This window comes from Hippopotamus amphibius, chromosome 2 (genome assembly GCF_030028045.1).
Source record: "Hippopotamus amphibius kiboko isolate mHipAmp2 chromosome 2, mHipAmp2.hap2, whole genome shotgun sequence".
NCBI lineage: Eukaryota > Metazoa > Chordata > Mammalia > Artiodactyla > Hippopotamidae > Hippopotamus > Hippopotamus amphibius.
Window position 1 is genome coordinate 49,486,133 of NC_080187.1, and position 25,510 is coordinate 49,511,642.

The window sequence follows — 25,510 nt, forward strand, 5'->3', positions numbered from 1 at the left end:
AAAGTCTTTTGACTGCATCATCTCCTGCTCATTTTTAAAATTTAATTTTATAGAATTAACCCAAAAGAAGAAAAAATATGCATAGATTTGGTTACTGTACCTTTTTAAAAGTATTTTTTAGTTGTAAGCAAACTAAGTCCAGATGCTTGGGAGAAAGTTAACTAAGTTATAATGTTGACTAAGTGAAATAAGATGTAGCCTTTAAAAATGATAATTATAAAAACACATGACATAATGTTAAGTGAAATCAGGATTATAATAGTTTTAGAAAGAAGACAAAAGAGACAATGCTAGTCACTGGGAAATGTAGGATTATAGTGATTTTTAGTTTTTTCCAGTTTTCCTTAAGTCCATTGAAGTTCTTATAAATGTAGTTTTAAAATAAAATTTAGAAGGTCAGGTACCCAACTATAATTATTATCACCAGGAAATAAGTTTACAAATCCATCAGGATCCCCCAAATAGTAAGAAGTCTGTAATTTTTAAAAACCGAAGTGTATTTTGTTTACAGTATTGTGTACAGCATATTGATTCAGGTGTACAGTATAGTGATTCCTTTTTCTTTGCAGATTGTATTTTCCATTATAGGTTATTACAAGATATTGGATATAATCTCTGTGCTACACAGTAAATGCTTGTTGCTTATTGTCAGTTTCATATATAGTAGTTTGTATGTTAATCCCATATTCCTAATTTGTCCCTTCGCCCCACTCTCTTCCCCTTTGGCAACCATAAGTTTGTTTTCAGTGTCTGTGAATTTCTATTTTGTATATAGCTTCATTTGTATTCTTTTTAGCTTCTGCATATAAGTGATATCATATATTATTTGTCTTTCTATATGGCTTATTTCACTAAGGTCCATCCACGTTGCTGCAAATGGCAGTATTTCTTTTTTAAAGCTGAGTAATACTCCAGTTTTTGTACACACACGCATACACCACATCTTCTTAAGCCAATCGTCTTTTGATGGGCACTTGGGTTGCTTCCATGTTTTGGCTATTGTTAAGTAGTGCTGTTATTAGTCTGTAATTTTTAAGAGGACAACTTTCTGGGTGCTGAGACCAGGGAAGATTTCTTTATCCCTTTGCTTCTCAGATTTCTTACCTGTAAAATGCTCTGTGGATGTTGGCAAGATGAAATATGGTGATGCATGTAACACAATTACCCTGGTACCTGGTGGCAGTCAGCAATCGCACAGAGATCTTAATGAGTTGGTATACTTAGAAGTATTGACGTAATTAATTAAAATATAAAAACATTACTTCAAGGGATAGAAATTCAAAGTGAAAGTTCTACAAGGTAAATACCAATTCATCATTATCATAAAAGTCATTTATTTTTTAATAAGAAAATAAGAATTAAGAGGAAACTTTTTCTCAGTGTAAAAAATCCAGATCATGGATAGATACAAAATCTAGATGGATAGATTCTCTACAATAAAAAGAATTCATGAGGACACCTGCTTGAAAGGTTATGCTAGACAAGTACAAATGAAAGATGGCCAGGGGGTCAAAAGCTTATTCTCCCAGCCAGGCTGCTTGGATTCAAGTCCCAACTGTGCTGCATGAACTTGGGCACCCTACCTAACTTCAGTTTCACCATCTATAGAGCAGAACTAATAACAGCACCAGTCTGCTAAGGTTTCCATTACAGATGCAAGAAAAAAGTCTCCTTGTGCTTTCTGTCTGTCTCATTGTGGCAGTCCAGATTGAATGGGAGAATACAGGGAAAAATTGCAACTCACAAATAACCTTGTGAACAGTAAAAGCCTCCATGATGCCAAGGAAGAGTTTACAAGGAAAGTATTGGAAAATTACAAAAAATAGATAAATAAATAACAGCACCTATTTGATACTGTTATGGTAGGAATTAAATGAGTCAATACGTGTAAAGATCTGAGAGCAGCACTTGGTTACATTAACGAGTTACCTAAAAAATGATTATGAAGTTTTAAGCCTTATAAGTTTTCCCATAATTTTAGCCTTTCACCCACTTTTGATTTGATGAGAAACCACTTATGGTGTTAATTAAATATCATTCTTGAGAAATGTAAGCCTAATGCTTTTAGATGGTGAAAATCTTCAGATGTGTGTTCTTGAGGTGTAAATACTTATTGAATGAGTATGAGCAAATCATTCCATAGAGTTATTTAGCACATAGTAACCATATTACCCTCTCCCCAATTTTATGTCTCTTATAAAGAAAGATCACTTCATTCTCAGGAAGTGAAGCCATCAGACCTCTGGATGAAAATTAAAACAGTTCACTCAGTTACCGGGATATTAGCTAGAATGGGGGAGTATTGACTGTCAAATGATATTGTCAGAAGACTCACCAGCACTCCGCTGGGGGGATGAATTAGGAGACTGGGATTGACATATATACACTCATATGTATAAAATAGATAACTAATGAGAACCTGCTGTATAGCACAGGGAACTCTCCTTCTCTTCGCTGTATGGTAGAAACTAACACATATTGTAAAAGAACTACACCCCAATTAAAAACAACAACAACAAAACAAACAAAAGTCAGCAAGCATTCGGGTATAGACGTAGTACAAAGATGCATTGGTGATTACAGGTTTTATGAAAGTATTTTCCTGAGGATTTCTATAAATATACAATTTCTGTTGATGTAAATCAATTCCATTTAGATAAGTTTGTATATATAAGTGTTAAACAAAATATGTCTCTGGACTTCCCTGGTGGCACAGTGGTTAAGAATCCACCTGCCAATGCAGGGGACATGGGTTCAATCCCTGGTCTGGGTAGATCCCACGTGCCATGGAGTAACTGGGCCCATGAGCCACAACTACTGAGCCTGTGCTCTGGAGCCCGTGAGCTGCAGTTATTGAGCCCTCGAGCCACAACTACTGAAGATTATGAACCTAGAGCCCTTGCTCTGCAACAAGAGAAGCCACTGCACTGAGAAGCCCATGAATTGCAACGAGGGGTAACCCCTACTTGCTGCAATTAGAAAAGCCCGTGTGCAGCAGTGAAGACCCAATGCAGCCAATAAATTAATTAATTAATTTAAAAAAGTCTCAAATAGCTCAGTCAGACCCACAACTTTGCTATTATATGAAACATATTTCATATGTAATACTTTAGTCATCCCTATTGTGTGGTTTTATTGACCAGCCATTTGAGCCCATGGTATGAAGGTTTTCCCCACATCAGCACAAGATCATTATTTTGCTCCCAACTTGCTCTTATTTCCCTCTTTTGTCAGATGACCCCACCATCTATTAAGTTGCCCTGTTTGACAACACAGGGTCCATCTTCTCCTCATCTTCCTTACACAGTATCCACCTCTCATCTAGTCAGTTACCATACTCTCAAAAGTCTCTCCCAGAGATCTTTTTTTATCCTGCTAAAGAAACTGTTGTCTTCATCTGTACTATTACAGCACTTTCCCACCTGTTTCTCCCATTAATGTCTATTACATTACTTTAGAAGATGACCTTAAAACAGCTCTTCTAAAATGCAAATCTAATTATACTGCCGGACATTTCCCATATTGCTCTGCAGACACTCATTCTGCAGGATGTTAAAGATGTTACATTTGGGGAATTCTGGGTTAAATCATGTTCAACCTGATTCTTCATTGTAAGATTTATCATGGCTTTTGGGATTTATGCATTATGGTATCCAAAAGGTATTTTTAAAAATTTTTATTTTAATTTAATTAAGAAAAACTTTGGCCATGCCTTATGACATGTGGGATCTTAATTCCCCAACCAGGGATCAAACCCATGCCACCTGCAGTGGAAGAGCATAGTCTTAACCACTGGACCACCAGGGAAGTCCCCCAAGGGTGTTCTAATATGTAATTTTTCCTAAACTGTACTGACCAAAAACCTTTTTTTTTTTTTTTTGGAAATAGTACAGAGAGGACTGATGTCCTGCAGAATGCACTTTGTGAAATACTATTTTATTTGCCTCTCCAAATCCACATTAACCTGTAAGATAAAGCACAAATTCTTTAACATGTAAGAACCTCTATGGTCAGCCTCCTGCTGTCCCCTTAGCCCCACTCACTGCTCTTGCATATACACCTTTTGTTCTCAGCCTGTCAAACTATATCTAGACCCAATGTACCGTATATTGTCATCCCTTACATGCACCGTTCTCTCTCTACCTGAAATGTTTTACCTTGTCTGCTTGGTGAGCTCCTCTTTATCCTTCAGGAGGAAGGATGGGGTTCAAATGGCACCTATTTTGTAAAACATTCCTGAACCGACCCAAGCAGTCAGTCTCTTTCTCCTCCTTATTTGCTGGTACTTATGTCTCTTGTAGTTCTAATCACATTTTATTAAAAATAAAACATTTGTATATAGTTCCCCCTCTGTGCCAGACTAGCGGTTCCTTAATGGTCAGTATTCTTTGATCCCGTGTCCTGGCATCTGGTCCATGGTTGATACTCAGTAAGAAAAGAAATGGTGCTTCTGTAGAGGTAAATGGATACCCTATTGTCAGAGGAGAGAGATGCAATGTAATCAAGTTAAAGACTATAATGAAATCACAGAGGCAAGACTGTGTTTGCTAATTAATACATGGCAACTTCAGACATGAAAACACTGTCAGCAGAAACAGTATCTGAATTCCAATGCCAATGTCTATTAAAAATGATGTCCTCAAATCAAATGGTGAGCATTTGTAACATTGAAGGTTACTTCCTACCTTTTTTTCTGCTTTCCTGCTCACCATATCTCTGAATAAAAGAGAAAAGAACAGAATGGCCTTCAGAGAGGCTGAAATCATTATTGAATATGTCACATCTCAGATCTTGGAAGGAGATCAAAAGAGAAACGATAACTAGGTTTTTTTTTCTCCCCTTTTGATTTAACCACTCACTCTTGCTTGGCTGTAGATCATTCATTTTTGAAATCAAGAAAATTGTGGCAACAGCTGTCTATAAGAAGCAAACAGCAGAGTCCACTTTATCTCAGGAAAAAGTATATTCAGGGAGTGTATTTACTCTGAATAACAACATTAGAGTTTCTACAATTAAAAGGGATATATAGAACCTATATTATTACGCATAAGAAAATGATGCTGGAACAGGATAAAAGACTTTCCCAGGGTCACAAGAATCTGCTTCCAGTAAAAATTGCACAATTTTATGCTGGAAGAAGTTGGTCCTGGTGCGTGACTTTCACAGCACTGTTCTGTGTTGACGTGGGGAGTCATTGTGACAGAGGCGGTCGATATCACAGATTTTCATCATTTTGAGAAACGTGAAATAAAGTCAGCATCAGGTAAATAGTGTTATAACTTTAAAGACGAACTGAAAGAATGTCACTTAAATGCATAAGAAAAACTATTGTTACCTTAAAATGCTGTGTTTCCCTTGTTTAAAGAGCTGAGCAGCAGAGTTTATGAAGAATCATGTATTCTATCTCAATTGACTGTAATTAGAAAACATGAAAGAACAATGTTTTTCTTTTAGGTTAGAAAACCTGAAAGAATGAAGAAACTCAAAATAAATTAGCTTGTATCTAAATTTTCCTTGGGGGAGGCAAAGGTTCTAATTTAAAAAAATTAAAATTCTATGTTACAATGAATTAATATTATACTTAAAATTTTATTTAGTTAAGTATTTATTGTATAGCTCTCAAGTATAAAGGACAGTATTGTGGGAGTTTGAAGAAGACAGTGTTTACTTTCAAGCACTTATCATGCTTGTAGGGCAGATGAGCACAAAATAACCAGGCTAATTCATCAAAAGGTAAGATTAGTGCCATGATAGGGGAGTTCAGATGAGAAAGTGAAGAATTATAACTGTGAATGAAGAAAAATGAGCATCAACTCTTTTTCTGATTTCCTGAGCACAAGAATATATATCAGGAATATTTGCAGGTCAGAAGTGTCATACTCTAGTATTAATAAAGCTGGTAGAAGGCTGTGATATGGTTTTAGTAGATTGTTCTCAAATTCATTTTTCTCTCCAAACAAAACAGTAAAAGTGAACTTTCTCTAAAAATGCGAGAAAACCCTCTCTTGTCTTCCGTTCTTCCTTCCAGTTATTCTGCCTTTTACCCCATGTTAGGACCATTGCATATACACCTTCGATTCTGTCCCTCTGCTCTTGGCTCCTGCACTACTCCGCTGGCTCCTTCTCAAGTGTTACATCACAGCTTAAATGTCACTTCCTAGAAAAGGTCCTTATTTACAACACTTGTTCACTTCCTCCATTACACTTCAAAGCATTACTTGAGAGTAGGAATCCTTGTCTATTTTGTTCACTAATACCTCCCTCAACAAGGCACAAGAAATAGTGTATACTTAATACATGTATTTTGAGTGAGTTGACAAATACATCTCTTCAAGTGTTTATCCTTACACTAGATTATATATAAGCTTCTTAAGGGCAGGATAAATGTTTGTTTTGCTCACCATCGTATAACCAATACCTAGATCACCATCCAGTTCAATGAAGATTGTCAAGAAATACTTTTTTAAAGATGGAAATGGATTAATCAAGGTATAGTTCAGGTAGAAAGCAAAAAAGCAAAACAGGAGCAATAACAGAAACCTATGATCCTGCCATTAGGTTGCCAATAGGTATGGGAAGGAAAAGTAAACATTGGATGAGCCAATTTAAAAAAAGTATAGCTTCAGGGTTAAATACATGTAAACATCTCAGTTTGAATTTATTATGGAAAAATCCCTTAAACATCATTTATTAAACCAGTTGTAATAATTTTAAACATACTCCCTCTCCCCCACAGAAATGTGGCTGATAATCTATTATTAATATTCCTTATGAATCCGTCATTACTCTAAGTTAAATAATAAGTGTTGTTAATAGGGTTTACTCTGTTAATGGCAGTGGGAAGTTACCAAGCCTTAGATTATGGACTGCATGAAAGACTGGTATTCACATCGTATAGTTTTATCAGTCTAAAATGATTCCCAATATTGGCCACCAGATGGCAGTGTATGGGAAACCTTTCCCACTTCAAAAAGAATTCTTTCTTCAGCCACTTGATGGCATCTCTCCATTGTTTTCAAGAACTTGACCCACTCATCTTGATTCCTTTTGTGTTCTGTGTCTGCACCGCTTTCCTCCTGTAGTTCTTCCCTATCACATGGACTCCCACCTGCAATGCAAGTCATGTGTAAGCTTCCCTAAAGAGAAAGTCTTTAGGCCATTCCTTTGAAGGATATTCACTGTGAAAATTTTCCACTCTAATTGTTTAAACTGTACTTTAAGAAGAAGAATGTTTTTTTCTTGTATTTTAAAGGCAGCAGAAAGCTGATTAGGATTCTTTAAATATTATGAGGAAATTATATATATGTATATATATATACACATACACACATTTATAATGGACAAAATGTGTGAGCAAGTGATGCTTTATGATTAGTTTGTACAATAGCATCATGTTGCTTAACTATAAAATTATGATTCCATATAGGAAGATTTAAACTCTACCCTTCATAGGAAAATATAGACTATTTACACCTCCTTTGCCTATTAAAAACTCCTGATTTAAAAAAAAAAATTTACGGTAAAATATACAACCACATCAGAATTCCAATGTAATTTAGCCTTTGATTTCATAGTGTTTGCAGGCAAATGAACCTTTTTAAGTGTGTGTGAGTGTGTGTGTGTATTTTTTTTAAAGGGCTGGTAATTTTTCCTCTCAGGATATTTCCTTGTTAACATATTTGACTTGTCAACCAAAATTCTTATAAGACCATTATATAAAGTAAAACTTTGAGGGATCATATTTTCAGGGGCTGCTCTTTCAGAGCATGTTAAAGATGCTCCAAAGAAGTTTAGGTATTAGCCAGCAGTTTGCAAATAAATGACCAAGTTTTGCAAATGCTATTTTTGTCAGACAGTATATTCCACATAAAACATTGTTTTCATTGCCTACTGTTTAAAAGCAAATCAAAAACATCTTAAAGCTCATTAGAGATGATCTGCTTTGAAATAAATCTGTTTTCATATTCTTCCCTCATGAAGATTTTTATCTGTGTATCCTCAAATGGCTCTTCTTCGTACTTTGTGCTGTAAGGCTCTCCTCTTTCCACAATTCACAGAACTTATATTTATGATCTTGAGTGCTCTTTCAAAATGTTGGTGTTCAGGGAAGTTGACAACCATAGGGAGCTGTGTAAATGTATAACAGTAATTGGATGTGCATTGTAGCACAGACCAGGGCTCTGTCACAAGTGCCTTGGCTGAATGGGAGAATCAATCAAAAAATGAGAGACGTTGGTAATTAGCTGAGAATAGGAGCTTTCGCCTATGTCCCCCCCTCCCCCCCACTTAATTCAGTTAAGATGGATTTGCTCCAAGGAACAACAAACAAAAACTTAAAGATATAAGAAACATGTGTTTTATATATATATATATATATATATATATAAGGACCAAGGTGTAATGTTTCCAGGGTTGGTTAAAATAGAACCTGACAGATATCCCTCTGTCTTTCCCTTCTCCTGTTCCCAACCTGTCAGCTTTGTCTTCTGGCTTGTCCCCTCGTGGTTACTAGATGATTGTATCTTTCCAGAAGTCACATTCAAACATCAGCGTGTCCAGAGAAAAGAGATAATGTTTAACCATACCCAGAGGCGCTGCAGTCAACTCCCTCAGGTCTCATTGGCCAGAATTGGTTGTATGCACACTCCTTTCTAAACCAATCCATGGCAAAGCAATTTGATTTCCATGACCGCTCAGACTATTTAGTTTACCACTGAGTCACATAGTGGAGGGGAGGATTTTCCAATGAAAAACAGCCAAGAAGGATGGATGGACTTCGGGTAGACAACCAATAATTTCTGGTGCCCTACCTTTCTCTCAATTGGTGGAAGTGCGGGAGAGCTTGGAAAAATTTGGTAATCAGAAAAGAGGGAGAGTTTGCTTCAAATCTCAGTAGTTTTAATGTTCTTGGCTTGTGGACCCTTTGGGAATGATGATCTATTAGCCTTTGAGATTGTGCTGTCAGCTCGGGAAAAGCTGGTCTCCTATTTGTTCCCTCAAATATTTCACCATTACACCCATTTTAAAACCTTCACTCTAGCTAGTAAAATAGAGCATTTGTTATAAAATGAAGACTTGGGGTTCTGGGCCTCCTTGTTTTAAGCCGTAGTTTGTAAATGTTGGATTTCGTATTTCTGCCAGGAGTGGTAATTCTAGACCATCAGTAATGATCACAGGAGAACGGAATCTGTCATGTGTTGCACTAGCCCGTTTCCCACAGCAGCTCTTCCCTCACACTGGCTGATTACCTTGCATCCCTGAGAAAATAAAGGTCAGGCTTATAGGAACCCCATCAGCTGATTTTCCCTTTGTCATTTCTGAGGAGCTCCTCCTTCCCTCTCATTTTCGAGTATGAAATACCTCTCCTCCCTTCCAATTTCCTCCTATTTCCTCTGCTAGTGTTTTCGATTCTTTTCTCTCCTGACTCCTTGAGCCCTGTCATCCCAGTCCTTCTCCAAGTCACCTGGGCTGGACACTTTGGGCTTGCCTTTGACACCCCCATGCAATGGCTTGCCGATTTCTATTGATTCTGCCTCTCAGGTATCATTTATTCCTTCCTGCTGCCACTGTTGTCTCTTGCTGAAATAATTTTAGGTTCTTGGGGCTCACATTATGTTCCTTGAATCAAGTTGTGCACTAGTCTGGCATTTGAAATAGAGTTTCTATTTTGCTATTTTTTATCTTTATTAAGTATTCTGAGCAGTAACCTTTTGGTGATCTATATTTACTTTGCAGTACACTAGAATTACAGGGTGCACATAAAACCTGAAGAGGCTGAAATGGTAGTAACTAACTACCAAGTACAGAAAGAGCACTAATTAAAGTGTCTTACAACTAAATCTTCCTGATATTAGGGTAGATAAATTAGAACTGTGTGAATTTACAGAGGCCAATTTTGAGATGACAAAATAAATCCCATTATTATTCACTCCCTAAAAGTAGGTTGATAATATTGTAGGCGAATGTCAGTTAATTTTGTGAAACCAGCTATTTGTATAAATGGCTATTAAATAGGGCCAATTCAATCCTGGGTGCTTTTTGTTAAAGCCATTGTTTACTTTCCATTTTTTGCTTTCAGTTGAAAAATCTCAATCCATTTTATATTATGGCCAAGACTGAAGGACTTGGTGAAACATCTCATTTTCCAGAACCATGAGCTAAAAAGTGTAAAGGGGAAGCATCTTAAGTAATTTTGTTTAGTTTGTATACAATGCTCTGTTCACTGTTCTACTTTTGTTTTCATTGATTTCATCCATTCACAAATCCAAAATATGATCAGTCTTGTTTGCAGACATGACAAACGCCTTTTTCCTAATTGTTTCTAAAATATAAATACTTTGAAAATTAAAAAAAATTCATTTAAGATTAATCACTGTAGACTAATCATTAATCTACAAACCCTAGAGAAGAACATGAAACATTCTTGTAAAACCGTTTTAGTGTTAGAACTTTGATGGAATTACTTCTCCACCTACCAGTGGATCAGGTAAAAGGTACCTTAGGCATCCAAATAAAGATCCAAATTATGCAGCAATCCATTTCCCAAACCCTCAAGCAAGTCCCCTAATTTAAAAAGTTTTAAAACTATTTACCCCCCCCCCCCCCCCCCCCCCCCGACCTACTCTAATCCCTTCCTTCTCAACTGATGATCTTGGATTCTGCTTCAGTGAGAAATTACAGGCCATTCTTTATTAACTTCATGAGATAGCTTTACTACTTCTTTTCTGTAAATCTCTTTTCCATTTTTTGCCTCTCTGGGGCAGTTGAGCCCTCCTCTTTTCCAGTATAAACTCCAAACCCATGTATTTGATAACATTTATTTCTGTCTCCCAAGCCTTTAGCCACTATCCTAGTTGTCCAGGCTACACAACTTTCAAATCATTGTCAAGTGATTATCCCGGGAGCCCATTATCAAGTGGTTACTCATCCTGGTTTATTCATCTTCTCCATAATTCTTCTGTCAAATTCTTTGCCCTTCCACCACTACTGCCCTGTGTAAAACCTACCTCACCCGCACATCTTTGGCACTACTAAGTTATTCTTCTTACGAATTCCTTCTGCTATGTTCTCAAAACAATTAAAATTATGTTACTCCTTGCCTCAACAAAATTCATCAGTGCCTCCCTGTGGTCTAAAGATAAAATTCAGATGTCTTCACACTTCATTCATACTCTTACTTAGTATGACACAAAACTACCTTTCCGAACTCTTCTCCCAGGATATTCTTCATTCTACCCACTTCGGACTTGCCATGATGTACCAGTCACTCTGATTGTCCTGCCTCTTCTCATGTTGTTCTGGCAACCCAGAAAGTCCCCCACCAACCCAAACTACTGAAGTCCTACTTATCTTTCAAGATCCATTTCAAATGCCATCTGGATTTTCATAAACGCCTCCTGATCCTCAAGTGAGAATTAACCCAATGTTCCCTGTACTCCTGAACTAAATTTTTTATAGTGCTATGGAATCACTTCACTTATTCTGCTTTTTATTGTATCTAGTAGTCCATTTGCATTTTCCTCCACGAATGACATCTTTTGAAGATGGTGACTGTATCTTATTCATCTTTGTAGGCATTCTCACTTCCCTGCCCCAAGCACTTGGCAGGGTGTTTTGTACAAAGCAAGAACTCAGTAACATTTGCTGGAGTGAAATTACCTGTTCTTCAGATAGTCTGGCTTCCATTTTGATGTGATCTTTATAATTTCATGGCATTTACAATGAAAAGTAAAGCATATTGCTCAACTTTCTAGTGTTCAATGCACTGGTTTGCCTCAAGTGATCTTTGATGTGTCTAAATATTGATCCTCTTAGCATTTGAGGCAGTATGACAGGGCTTGGGGTGCCTTGAATGATTTACCCCAATATGCATTACAAACATTATCATTTTCTGTGTTTACTGTCATTTGAAAAGGCTATCAGAATGGTTAAAAGCATGGCTATTGGAATCAGAATGGCTGGATTTGAAGTTAGACTGCCACTCACTCTTGTAAGGCTCAAACTTTTGAGTCTTAGTTTTATTTTTAGGCTTGGGTGAAAAGGATCCCTGCTTTAGAAAGCTCTGCTCTTCTCTGGCCACACCTTTCTTCACAAGATGAAGAATTCATGCCACTAAAAGGATATGCTTACCTGGAGCCTGTATCTCTACTTTTAGAACATGCTTTTGGATTCCTGGGGCCTTTTCTGCAGATGACCTTGTACCTACTTCCAGGTTCTGCAAAGGCCTCTCTCCTCACCTGCCTTCCCATGGGTAGACTACAGGAACAAAGTTTCCTCCAGGGAGAGCTATTTGCTGGGGCAGGGACTGAGCTTGGACATGGGAGCTGGGCTGTCCACAGACGGTGTACACGAGGTCCCTCGCAGTGTGGGACATGGCTGAGAGTGGGAGGGAAGGGAGGGAAGCTGGAGGGTGAGGGTCCAGAACAATCTTTTCCCATATCTCTGTGTCCCTGTGTGGAATCCGAGGAATTGAAAAATTCAAGCCTGATCTTACATATTTTTATGATGGTATATTGCCAAGATAAGAGTAAAGAACATAGTTTATGTAACAGTTTATTAGCTCGGTTTATAACTTTTGAGTATTTGGACTCTAAGTATCTGGGTCCCCGTTTGTCTTCTTCCCTAAGCCTTGCGTATGCTATAGGCTATAAAACTGAGATGATTAACATGTCTTTCCCTTACAGGCTGACACTGTAGATTAATTATGATTATGTAATCGCAGCACATCGGTTCTTAGTAAGTGATCAGTAAATACCAGCTCCAATTAATAATAATTTATTCCTCTATTTGTTTCTTCAAAATATTTTTGAGTACTTCCAATGGATTAAGCACAATTTTATGTGCAAACAGACAAGATTCCTGCCCTCATGAAGTTTACATCTGAGAGAGACAGTGAAGACTTGAACAGAAAAATTGCAGGTTATGCCAAAGGCAATAAAAAGATGAGGTGATAATTTAGCACAACACTGGGCATCCAGGAGAGCACTCCATCAGGAGGTGACAGTTGAACAATGGTGATGACAGTAGCTGTCAGGAAGCCCCACACAAAGGCTGGGGCACGAGAATTCCAGGTGTTGGAAACAGCAGGTGCAAAGGCTCTGGGACCCAAATGATTTCAGTAAGATTGGGGACATTGAGGGCCAGTGTACAATGAGCTGTGCCTTCCCCGGTACCCCAGCTGCACTAGGGTGGTATAAAATCAATAAACAGGGACAAGATCAGCAGCTTGCATTTTACTTTGAGCAGATGGGCCGTCACTGGAGGACTTTCAGCAGAAGTGTGATAAGGTCTCATTCGTACTTTTGAAAGCTCAGTCTGGTTGCGGTATGGAGAACGGATGATCAAAGTGATGGAGGCAATGGCAGATGATAACAGTATAAGAACAGAGCTAGGAAAATTAGTGAGGAGGCTATTAGAGAAGGCCCAGGCAAGGAGTGGTTGTGGTAATAGAAGAACTAATAATAATTATAAAAGTAACATCAATATTAGTGTCAGTAATAACAGCAATAATAATAGCAATGACAATAATATAGAATTATCTTTGTCAGGTTCTGAATTGAATACTGTAGAGTTAAATTTTTAGATAGCCAACTTAAATTGAATTCTGTTTTTATTGAAGTATAGTTGATTTACAATATTAGTTTCAGGTGTAAGCATAGTGATTCAGTATTTTTACAGTTTATACTCCATTATTACAAAAAACACTTATTACAAGATAATAGCTGTTAATTCCCTGTGCTGTACTACATATCCTTGTTGCTTATCTATTTTATACATAGTAGTTTGTGTCTCTTAATCCCATCCCCCTGTCTTGCTCCTGCCCTGCTCGCCTCTCCCCACTGGTAACCACTAGTTTGTTTTCTATATTTGTGAGTCTATTTCTGTTTTCCTGTATAAATTCATTTGCATTATTTTGTAATTCCACATATAAGTGATATCATACAGTACTCGTCTCTCTCTGTTGACTTATTTCACTAAGCATAACATTCTCTAGGTCCATCCACGTTGCTGCAAGTGGCAGAATTTCATTCTTTTTTTATGGCTGAGTGATATTTCTGTGTGTGTGTGTGTGTGTGTGTGTGTGTACACATCTTCTTTATCCATTCATCTGTCTGATGGACATTTAGGTTGCTTCCAAATCTTGGCTATTCTAAACAGTGCTGCTGTGAACATTGGGGTGCACATATCTTTTCAAACTAGTGTTTTCATTTCTTCTGAATATATACCCAGGAATGGAAATGCATCAAAATCTGAATTCCTTCATTGAAATGTTGTTCTGTTAACAAAAGTCAATCTTAAATGAACAGGTCATTTTCTCTATTTAACCCGTTAAGGACCTAGACTTTTCGGAGGAGGGCTATACAGTTATAGAGGGTGTTTGGCCTGGGGATTCACACATTTCCTCAGCTAAGTGATGATTTCACAGGGTCAGCCTTTTAGAGCTGAAAGTCATCCTGTGGATCAGTGGATCATTTGCCAGTGGAGAAACTGCCTCTGAGGACTTAGTGACCTGAGCTGGAGATGCCTCGGTTTCTTTGTGGCTTCTAGTCTGTATCACAGCCACAGTCTGTACACAGCCCAGTACCTTGTGCTGCTGAAGGACAATGGAAACGTATGCCTGAAATATTGCTTTCCACATCTGTCTGCCACAAAAAAAACACCCAAAACTATTTAAAGCTGTTGAGAGGCAGTGATTTCCCAAGTTGACACATATGCAAATGTGAGATGTTTTTGTCTTAAAGTCTCCGTCCAAAAACAATATATATCTGAGTCATTCTGATTCTGTGTGCTCTCTGGTGAAATGAGCATTGTTGCTGGATGTCTGATGAAATGAATGTCCTGAATAAAGTCGTGTGAGGTGGAATTTCACCTAAGAATATTTTAAATCAACACTAACTTGCACAAAGTTTGTCTCTTAAACCTTTAATTTTAAAATGAGTCTGCATACATAACATTTATTTCTATAATTTGTTTTTTTGCTACTTGAGTTTAGATTTCATAGCATATCAAATTAGTAAGCTTCTGAAGCATTCCTACATTACATAATAGAATTCCACTATATTCTGTAAAGCATTTGTAAACAAATCTGGGTTTCAAACCAGTATTATTTTTAAAGTGTTGAACCAATTGAATTTTTGGCTAGATACAGTTAAGAAAAAGCTAACAGAACTATAGTGAAAAGAACTATGAGGGCATAAGCAGGAAAAGCTCTGGCAGCTTTGCCATCATGACCACTGAAGAAGATTTCAAATTTAAAAGTGTGAAACTGGAGAATTGGTGAGTGTGTGATTGCCTGAGGTTCAAGGTCTGTTTGAAGGACTGTGCATGTAGGTGAAGGAATGTATTCTGCTGTTAACTTTAAATCTTACAAAGTGATCATTTTGAGGTATTTTCCTCCATTTGCATTTCTCTTGGAATCCAAGAAACAGAGCGTTTTAAAAGCTTTTTATGTCTTTGGAAATAAAAGAAATAGTTTAACAAGGACACAATGTTTATAAAAGTTCTAATGATCAAGTAAAAATATAAAGCAGAATCTATATTGTAGGAGATTTTCAACACAGAAAATTTGGTATCCTTCTAGGAGCCAAAAACGTTCAATTAAAATTTTATTCCTGGCATGACCCAGATACCACTATGAATTCCTTGTAGCAGACCTAATCCTACAATGAGTAGGCTACAGACTTCTGTTTTGTTTTAGTTTGTTTTTTCTCAAAAATGTTGGTATTTCTCTCTCATTCTTATGTCTTTCTTTCTCTTTTTTCTTTCTTCTACTCCTTCTCCAAATCTACCTTAAACACTAAAAATGTTCTTATAGAAGTATTAAACACAAGAAATTGTTTTTTTTTCAAATTTCTTTCTTGGTTCCAAACATTAAAAAGATACATTTGCTGTAATTGTTGCTGTTTAATTCTGGGTGTTAAATGCAAACATTTAAACTTATATTGATGCTTTCAGAAAGTATCTGTATTAGAGTAAATATAGACTTGGATAAAGATGTTAAACTAATGGGTAAAGCCATGTGGTAAAAATAATGTATCCCATTGGCTAAAAGTCATGGCTAGATTTACAGTGCATTTATCCTTTCACTCATTCAAGACAACAACTTGTTTATTGCTTACTCCGGTAAATAGGATGCCAGAGATAAAAAGATGACTATGACATAATTCTTGCCCTCCAGGAATTTGTAATCTGGCCAATCTCTTTTCCCCTGATGATTATTTTGAATGTTATGACAATAACTTAACATTTCCCTAAAAGAATCCAAATAATTATTCAGTGTCTATGTAGAAAATTATTTTTTTTAATTTATAAAATAAATTTCCAATAAAGAATCTGAAACAGGTGCAAAAATTGGTACATGTAAAGCTCATCCAGTTCCAGTGGGGAAAAAACTTTACATTTATGTAATGAATTTCAAGATGCACTAAATTATTCCTCTGGGCTATATTTAGATGCTATAAAGGTCTCTTCAGTTAATCCTTGACAAAAGAATGAAACCTTTCAAGTGAATAAATTCTTATGTAGCAAATGTTGTGAATAAATTCCACAGGCTGCCATAATTAATTCCATTTTCTAAATACAATGAAATCCCTCTTTTAACAAAGATCTAAATAGGCAAAGCAATCTTTGAAAACTCCAATTCATGAGGCTGAATCTTCGTGATATAATAGTTTCAGTGCATAACTTTTATATTTGGCATATTTAAGGACATGGAGTTGAAAAATTGCATGAAGACATTTTCCTCATTCCTATTTAACTAAAAAGAAAAAAAACAGGCCATCAATAACTTACTCATTCTAAGAAATGCATAGTATAAAATCATTCTAAGGAGTAAGTTATTATATTTCCTGTTGAATTATATTCTGAGTTTATATCAAAGGAAACATGCAAATACTTCCTGTAACTAATGTAATCCCTCTTTTGATTCACGACTTTTGATGTAGAATGGTGATTTTGTTTTAAATTTATGCTACTTTTTAGTGAAGTTTATTTGCTTCAAAATATTTGATTATTTTTGAATGACAAATTCATGAATCAATGTGGTTGTATGTTCTCCTATAGAACGTTGAACTATGGTGATTGTGATTTAATATTTCAGTGATTTAGAAATGCCCTGAAGATATTTGAATTGCAAGAGCTCTGCACTCTGAAATGTTTATCTGTGAGAAATTTTTTCAAAATATACAAATAGTAGTGGTAGTAAACCTATTCTGCCGTTCTGGTATAAAAAATGCTATAAATAAAAATGCATTAATATGGTTAAATTTTACTGCATGAAATGTTAAAAATTCCACATTGGATTTGTAGCACTAGATTTTAAAAATTCTGTCATTTTTTCCCTCCCTCAAGGGAAGGAGGCCATCTCAAGAAAAGAGGGTCATTTGATCCAACACAATCATCTGTATTTTGGAATATTCTGGTTTGAGATGTTTTGTACCACACTGTATTTTGATGACCACTGTACAGTTGGTAGAGGGCCATATCAAAGAGACTATTAATATCTCTTAGAACAAGGGCTGGCAATTTTTTTTTTTAATTTTTTATTTTATTATATTTTTTTGGGGGTACATCAGGTTCAATCATCTGTTTCCATACACACATCCCCATACTCCCTTCCTTCCCCGACCCCCCCCCCTCGAGTCCCCCCCTCCCTCCCTGCCCCAGTCCTCCAAGGCATCTTCCATCCTCGAGCTGGACTCCCTTTGTTATACAACAACTTCCCACTGACTATTTTACAGTTGGTAGTATATATATGTCTGTCTACTCTCTCGCTTCGTCTCAGTTTCCCCTTCACCCCCCGCCCCCTCCCATACCTCGAGTTCTCCAGTCCATTCTCTGTATCTGCATCTTTATTCTTGTCACTGAGTTCATCAGTACCATTTTTAGATTCCGTATATGTGAGTTAGCATACAATATTTGTCCTTCTCTTTCTGACTTACTTCACTCTGTGTGACAGATTATAGTTCTATTCACCTCATTACATATAGCTTCATCTCATCCCTTTTTATAGCTGAGTAATATTCCATTGTATATATATGCCACATCTTCTGTATCCATTCATTTGTTGATGGGCATTTAGGTTGCTTCCATGTCCTGGCTATTGTAAATAGTGCTGCAATAAACATTATGGTACAAGTTTCTTTTGGGATTATGGTTTTCTTTGGGTATATGCCCAGGAGTGGGATGCCTGGATCATATGGTGGTTCTATTTGTAGTTTTTTAAGGAACCTCCAAATTGTTTTCCATAGTGGCTGTACCAACTTACAGTCCCACCAACAGTGCAGGAGAGTTCCCTTTTCTCCACACCCTCTCCAACATTTGTTGTTTCCAAACTTTGTGATGATGGCCATTCTGACTGGTGTGAGGTGATACCTCATTGTGGCTTTGACTTGCATTTCTCTGATGATTAGTGATGTTGAGCATCTTTTCATGTGTGTGTTGGCCATCTGTATGTCTTCTTTGGAGAAATGTCTATTTAGATCTTCTGCCCATTTGTGGATTGGGTTATTTGCTTTTTTGGTATTCAGCTTCATGCGCTGCTTGTATATTTTGGGGGTTAATCCTTTGTCCGTTGTTTCATAGGCAATTATTTTTTCCCATTCTGAGGGTTGCCTTCTAGTCTTGTTTATGGTTTCTTTTGCTGTGCAAAAGCTTTTAAGTTTCATGAGGTCCCATTCATTTATTCTTGATTTTATTTCCATGATTCTAGGAGGTGGGTCAAAAAGGATCTTGCTTTGATGGATGTCATAGAGTGTTCTGCCTATGTTTTCCTCTAGGAGTTTTATAGTGTCTGGCCTTACATGTAGGTCTTTAATCCATTTGGAGTTTATTTTTGTGTATGGTGTTAGGAAGTGTTCTAATTTCATTCTTTTACATGTTGCTGTCCAATTTTCCCAGCACCACTTATTGAAGAGGCTGTCTTTTTTCCATTGTATACTCGTGCCTCCTTTGTCAAAGATAAGGTGCCCATATGTGTTTGGGCTTACTTCTGAGTTTTCTATTCTATTCCATTGATCGTCCTTTCTATTTTTGTGCCAGTACCATACTGTCTTGATCACTATGGCCTTGTAGTATAGTTTGAAGTCAGGAAGTCTGATTCCACCAACTCCATTTTTTCTTCTCAAGATTGCTTTGGCTATTCGGGGTCTTTTGCGTTTCCATACAAATCGTAAGATTTCTTGCTCTAGTTCTGTGAAAAATGCCATTGGTAATTTGATCGGGATTGCATTGAATCTGTAAATTGCTTTGGGTAGTACAGTCATTTTCACGATGTTGATTCTTCCAATTCAGGAACATTGTATGTCCCTCCATCTGTTTGTGTTGTCTTTGATTTCTTTCATCAATGTCTTAAAGTTTTCTACATACAGGTCTTTTGCCTCCTTAGGCAGGTTTATTCCTAGGTATTTTATTCTTTTGGTTGCAATGGTGAATGGGAGAGTTTCCTTAATTTCTCTTTCTACTCTTCTGTTGTTCGTGTATAGGAATGCAAGAGATTTCTGTGCATTAATTTTGTATCCTGCTACTTTACTAAACTCATCAATGAGTGCTAGCAGTTTTCTGGTAGTGTCTTTAGGGTTTTCTGTATATAATATCATGTCATCTGCAAAGAGTGACAATTTTACTTCTTCTTTTCCAATTTGGATTCCTTTGATTTCTTTTTCTTCTCTGATTGCTGTGGCTAAAACTTCCAAAACTATGTTGAATAATAGTGGTGAGAGTGGACACCCTTGTCTTGTTCCTGTTCTTAGAGGGAATTCTTCCAGTTTTTCCCCATTGAGAACAATGTTGGCTTTTGGTTTTTCATATATGGCTTTGATTATGTTGAGGTAATTTCCTTCTATGCCCATTTTCTGGAGAGCTTTTATCATAAATGGATGTTGAACTTTGTCAAAAGCTTTTTCTGCATCTATTGAAATGATCATATGGTTTTTATCCTTCAAGTTGTTGATATGATGTATCACGTTGATTGATTTGCGTATATTGAAGAATCCTTGCATCCCAGGGATAAACCCCACTTGATCATGGTGTATGATTTTTTTAATGTGCTGTTGGAGTCTGTTAGCTAGTATTTTGTTGAAGATTTTTGCATCTATATTCATCAGTGATATTGGTCTGTAGTTTTCTTTTTTTGTGACATCTTTGCCTGGTTTTGGTATCAAGGTGATGGTGGCCTCGTAGAATGAGTTTGGGAGTGCTCCGCCTTCTGCAATATTTTGGAAGACTTTGAGAAGGATAGGTGTTAACTCTTCTCGAAATGTTTGATAGAATTCGCCCATGAATCCATCTGGTCCTGGGCTTTTGTGTGTTGGGAGGTTTTTAATCACTGCCTCAATTTCCGTACTTGTGATTGGTCTGTTCATGGTTTCTATTTCTTCCTGGTTCAGTCTTGGAAGATTGTATTTTTCTAAGAATGTATCCATTTCTTCCAGGTTATCCAATTGATTGGCATATAGTTGCTTGTAGTAGTCTCTCATGATGTTTTGTATTTCTGAGGCATCCGTTGTTACTTCTCCTTTTTCATTTCGAATTCTGTTGATTTGCATCTTCTCCCTTTTTTTTCTTGATGAGTCTGGCTAATGGTTTATCAATTTTGTTAATCATCTCAAAGAACCAGCTTTTAGTTTTATTTATTTTTCTTATGGTTTCTTTCCTTTCTTTTTCATTTATTTCTGCTCTGATCTTTATGATTTCTTTCCTTCTGCTCACTTTGGGGTTTCTTTGTTCTTCTTTCTTTAGTTGTTTGAGGTGTAAGGTTAGGCTGTTTATTCGATCATTTTCTTGTTTCTTAAGGTAGGACTGTATTGCTATAAACTTCCCTCTTAGAACTGCTTTTGCTGCATCCCATAGGTTTTGGGTTGTTGTGTTTTCGTTGTCATTTGTTTCTAGATATTTTTTGATTTCCTCTTTGATTTCTTTAGTGATTCCTTGGTTGTTTAAGAGTGAATTGTTTAGCCTCCATGTGTTTGTCTTTTTTGCAGTTTTTTTCCTGTAATTGATATCTAGTCTCATGGCGTTGTGGTCTGAGAAGATGCTTGATATGATTTCATTTTTCTTGAATTTGCTGAGGTTTGATTTGTGATCCAAGATGTGATCTATCCTGGAAAATGTTCCATGTGCACTTGAGAAGAAAGTGTATTCTGTCATTTTTGGATGGAATGTCCTATAAATATCAATTAAGTTGAGATGATCTAGTGTGTCATTTAAAGCTTGTGTGTCCTTATTTATTTTCTGTTTGGATGATCTGTCCATTGATGTAAGTGGGGTGTTCAAATCTCCCACTATTATTGTGTTTCTGTCGATGTCCCCTTTTATAGCTGTTAGCATTTGCCTTATGTATTGAGGTGCTCCTATATTGGGGGCATAGATATTTACCATGGTGATATGTTCTTCTTGGATGGATCCCTTGATCATTATGTAGTGTCCTTCCTTGTCTCTTTTAATAGTCTTTACTTTCAAGTCTAATTTGTCTGATATGAGTATTGCTACTCCAGCTTTCTTTTGACTTCCATTTGCATGGCATATCTTTTTCCATCCCTTGACTTTCAGTCTATATGTATCCCTTGGTCTGAAGTGGGTTTCTTGTAGGCATGATATAGAAGGGTCTTGGTTTTGTATCCATTCAGCCAGTCTGTGTCTTTTGGTTGGAGCATTTAAGCCATTTACATTTAAAGTGATTATTGACATGTGTGTTCCAATTACCATTTTCTGAATTGTTTTGGGTTTGTATCTGTAGGTTTTTTCCTTTTCTTGTGTTTCCTACTTAGAGAAGTTCCTTTAGCATTTGTTGTAAGGCTGGTTTGGTGGTGCTGAATTCTCTTAACTTTTGCTTGTCTGGAAAGCTTTTGATTTCTCCCTCAAATCTGAATGAGATTCTTGCTGGGTAGAGTATTCTTGGCTGTAGGTTTCTCTCTTTCAGGACTTTCAGTATATCCTGCCATTCCTTTCTGGCCTGCAGAGTTTCTGTAGAAAGGTCAGCTGTTATCCTGATGGGTTTTCCCTTATATGTTGTTTGTTGCTTTTCTCTTGCTGCTTTTAATAGTTTTTCTTTGTGTTTAATTGTCGTTAGTTTGATTAATATGTGTCTTGGTGTATTTCTCCTTGGGTTTATTCTGTATGGGACTCTCTGTGCTTCTTGGATTTGGTTAAGTATTTCCTTTCCCATGTTGGGGAAGTTTTCCACTAGAACCTCTTCAAATATTTTCTCAGACCCTTTCTTGTTTTCTTCTTCTTCTGGGATGCCTATAATTTGAATGTTGGTACGTTTAAGGTTATCACTGAGGTCTCTGAGACTGTCTTCTATTCTTTTTATTCTTTTTTCTTTTTCCTGCTCTGTGGCATTTATTTCCCCCATTCTATCTTCCAACTCACTTATTCGTTCTTCTGCCTCAGTCATTCTGCTGGTTATAGCATCTAGAGTATTTTTAATTTCAGTTATTTTGTTATCCATTGCTGTTTGTTTTTCTGAGTTCTTATGAAGTGTTTCTTGTACTTTCTCTATTTTGTTATCGAGATTTTGTATCATTTTTACTATCATTACTCTAAATTCTTTTTCAGGCATTTTTCCTATTTCCTCTTCATTTATTTGGTCTTGTGGGTTTTTTTCCTGCTCCTTTGCCTGCATGGTGTTTCTTTGTTTCCTCATGGTTGTGCAAACTTTTGGGGTTGCTTGTCCTGGCGATAGAGGTGTTTATAGAAGACTGTCCAAGCCTCAGACTAATGTCCAAGTATTGGATTAAACGAATATTAAGTCTAGGAAACACATACATGTATAAGACACACAATTACTGAATCCGTTAGGACATAAGGCTCTAGAAAGACCTGACAGAACCCCAGTGTGCTATCAGATATTCAGAGAAACCCAACAGAAATTGACAACTGAAACAGAACAAATCAGAGACAAAAGCAAAAGCAAACAAACAACAAATAACACCCTACACATACAAACATCATTCCAGGGAGATTTTGTAAGCTAGGATCAAATATAGAAAAGAGCTGGAGTACCACCAGAGAGAATGGAGATTCTCAGAATGTAATTAGACAACTGTACTAAGAACTAAGATAAAGACAAAAGCCTAATATTAAATACCAAGGGAGTGCATCATCTGGAGAATAGAGCAAGGAGTCTGAGCAGACCGATAGTGTTGCTTATAAGTATGTTAAGATAAAATAAACTTAAAAAGGCTGGAAGAAAGGGGAACAGAAGAGCATAATGTGGTTGGAAATATGCAAATAAAAAGAAAGGAATAGAAATGTATAAAAGATAGGGATGAAAGGAAAGTATGAGAGATATTTTGTCCGTACTACCAAAAACTTAGCTAGATATAGAAGTATACAAAAAGGCAAAAAAAAAAAAAAAAAAAAGAATAAAAAATATCATTAAAAAATTATGTTATAAAACTTGTAGATCCCTTAGGGCTAAGATCGTATTTAATAAATCAAAAAAAAAAAAAAAAAAAGAGAGAGAGAGAGAAAGAAAAAAAAAAAAATCCAGAACTGATCCCAGAATGGACCAGTTCAATAGGTATTGATACTACTATTTCTGTTTCCTTAGCGTCTCAGCTGTAAGTGTCCTTCTCCTTGCCTTGGGGTTTTTTTGCGTTATTCTGTGACCAGCAGAGGTTCCTTTATTGTTCGTCTGTAAGTGTCGGTGTGTGGGGAGGGAGAGGGTACAATAGTGGCTCCTTCTCCTGGGAGTGAGTGAGCAGTGGCGCACTGTTGTTTCAGTCAGGCTTCGAGGTGCCTGTTGCAGAGGGCGCTGGTGGCTCAGGCGTAAACAGAAAGCCTTAGAGTTGGGCCTCTCTTGGGGTTTTTTTTCTTTTTGATGATGTTGTTTTTTTTTTTTTTTTTTTTTTTCTCTCGGCAGCCTCCCTGCTGCTGGCGTTGCAAGGGGTTTTAATCTAGCCCCGCCTGAGCGCCTGGGGGTGCTTGTTATCCCTGAGCGCCTTAGGTGGCCCTCAGGGCATCTCTCCACTGCCTGCTGCAGAGGCGCCAAAAAAGAGGGAGAGGCTATGCGCGCGGCTCCTCCCCCCCCCGCCCGTGAGCCTGCAGCCTCCAGCCGCCATCATGGCCGGGCAGCTCTCAGGGACGGGCACTCCTCTCAGCGGACCTCCTCCCTCCTGTCCTCTCGGTCCGTCACCCTGCCGGCAACAATGCTTCTCACCCTGAACCAGCTCCCCGGTTCCCACGCTCCCGCTCCTGGACCCTCCGTTCAGCCGCAGATCAATGTCTCGGTCCGGGAACGCTGCGCTGCGGACCCTCCGTATGTTTCTCACTCCCTCCCGTCTGCCACAGCTCCGCCGCTTCACCCTCTCTGAGCCCTCGTAGATGCCTCCCTACCGGCTATGTCGGGCTCCCCACAGCCCTCTCTGGTGTCCGAGGCCATCTGCTGGTGTTCACCTGGTTCTCTGTGGGAATGACTGCGTCCTTCCGTGCATTCCCAATGCATCTGTGGAGAGGGATGCACTCCACGTCTCTCTACTTCGCCGCCATCTTTATCTACGCTAAGGGTTGGCAATTTTTAAAAAGTGTTCTTCAAAAATAGTGTTAATACTTTGAGGTGTGCTGGGGGAAAAGAAAAGCCCAATATCCTTCCACAAGGAAGAGTAGATGATTATGAGTTGTGATTTAAGTAGTACCAAGAAGGTCCCCCTTTCCCTGAGTTTTCTTGACGGGTCTCACATAATCTCATTGCTTAAAGTTCTGCTGATTAGAGATACATTGAGTTTATGAGTAAAGGGCCCTTGAAGAATAAAGATGTGTAATGACACATTTTATATTCATGTTACCTTCATTTAGTCAAAACTCCAGAAAGAGGGCTTCCTTATACAGTCAAGTAGATATTGAAGGATGGGAACTTAAGAACTGAAACCCAAGAAATAAGGTAGCAAGATGGTCAAAATTAACTGAAAACAAAATAAAGGAGTATACCAGAGCCTGGTTTCACTTGAAACATTCTTCCTGTGGTTGAGCTGATAGCTTAATTTACATCATTGTGTAATGCTTGGATAAGGAGAAATAGTTATCATTTCACCTGAGTTAGGGAATTATGTACAGAGAAGGAAGTGAGAGGGACTTCCTGAAATACTGGGCATCATCTTTGGCAGACATTGTTCATGATCCATCTGAGGTGGAATAAAAGTAGATTTACTGAGGAGAAAATGGTTATCTTAATAATTTAATGTTACTACTGCTTTTATTCTTCATAGAAATGCATTATGGAAATGCAGAAAAAAGTGTTACTTTGAAAAACGTTGAATTTCTGCTAATCCTTTATTGTAATGAGCCATTAAAATTTTAATTAATTAATTTATTTATTGGCTGTGTTGGGTCTTTGTTGCTGTGCACAGGCTTTCTCTAGTTTGGCGAGTGGGGGCTACTCTTCGTTGTGGTGCGTGGGCTTCTCTTATGGAGCGCGGGCTCTAGGCACATGGGCTTCAGTAATTGTGGCACAGGGGCTCAGTAGTTGTGGCTCTTGGGCTCTAGAGCACAGACTCAGTAGTTGTGGTGCATG

At 37.5% G+C, this 25,510-nt stretch overlaps 1 protein-coding gene and 1 non-coding gene across 5 annotated transcripts in view; both read left to right on the forward strand.

The window, feature by feature from the left end:
- Nucleotides 1–25,510, forward strand: part of TRPM3 (transient receptor potential cation channel subfamily M member 3) — an 827,818-nt gene that overhangs the window by 188,414 nt on the left and 613,894 nt on the right. The gene's annotated exons all lie outside the window — the stretch shown is intronic.
- LOC130847230 (small nucleolar RNA SNORA31) lies at nucleotides 1,599–1,728 on the forward strand. The gene has a single exon (XR_009052015.1). It is a non-coding gene; the product is annotated as a small nucleolar RNA SNORA31 (small nucleolar RNA).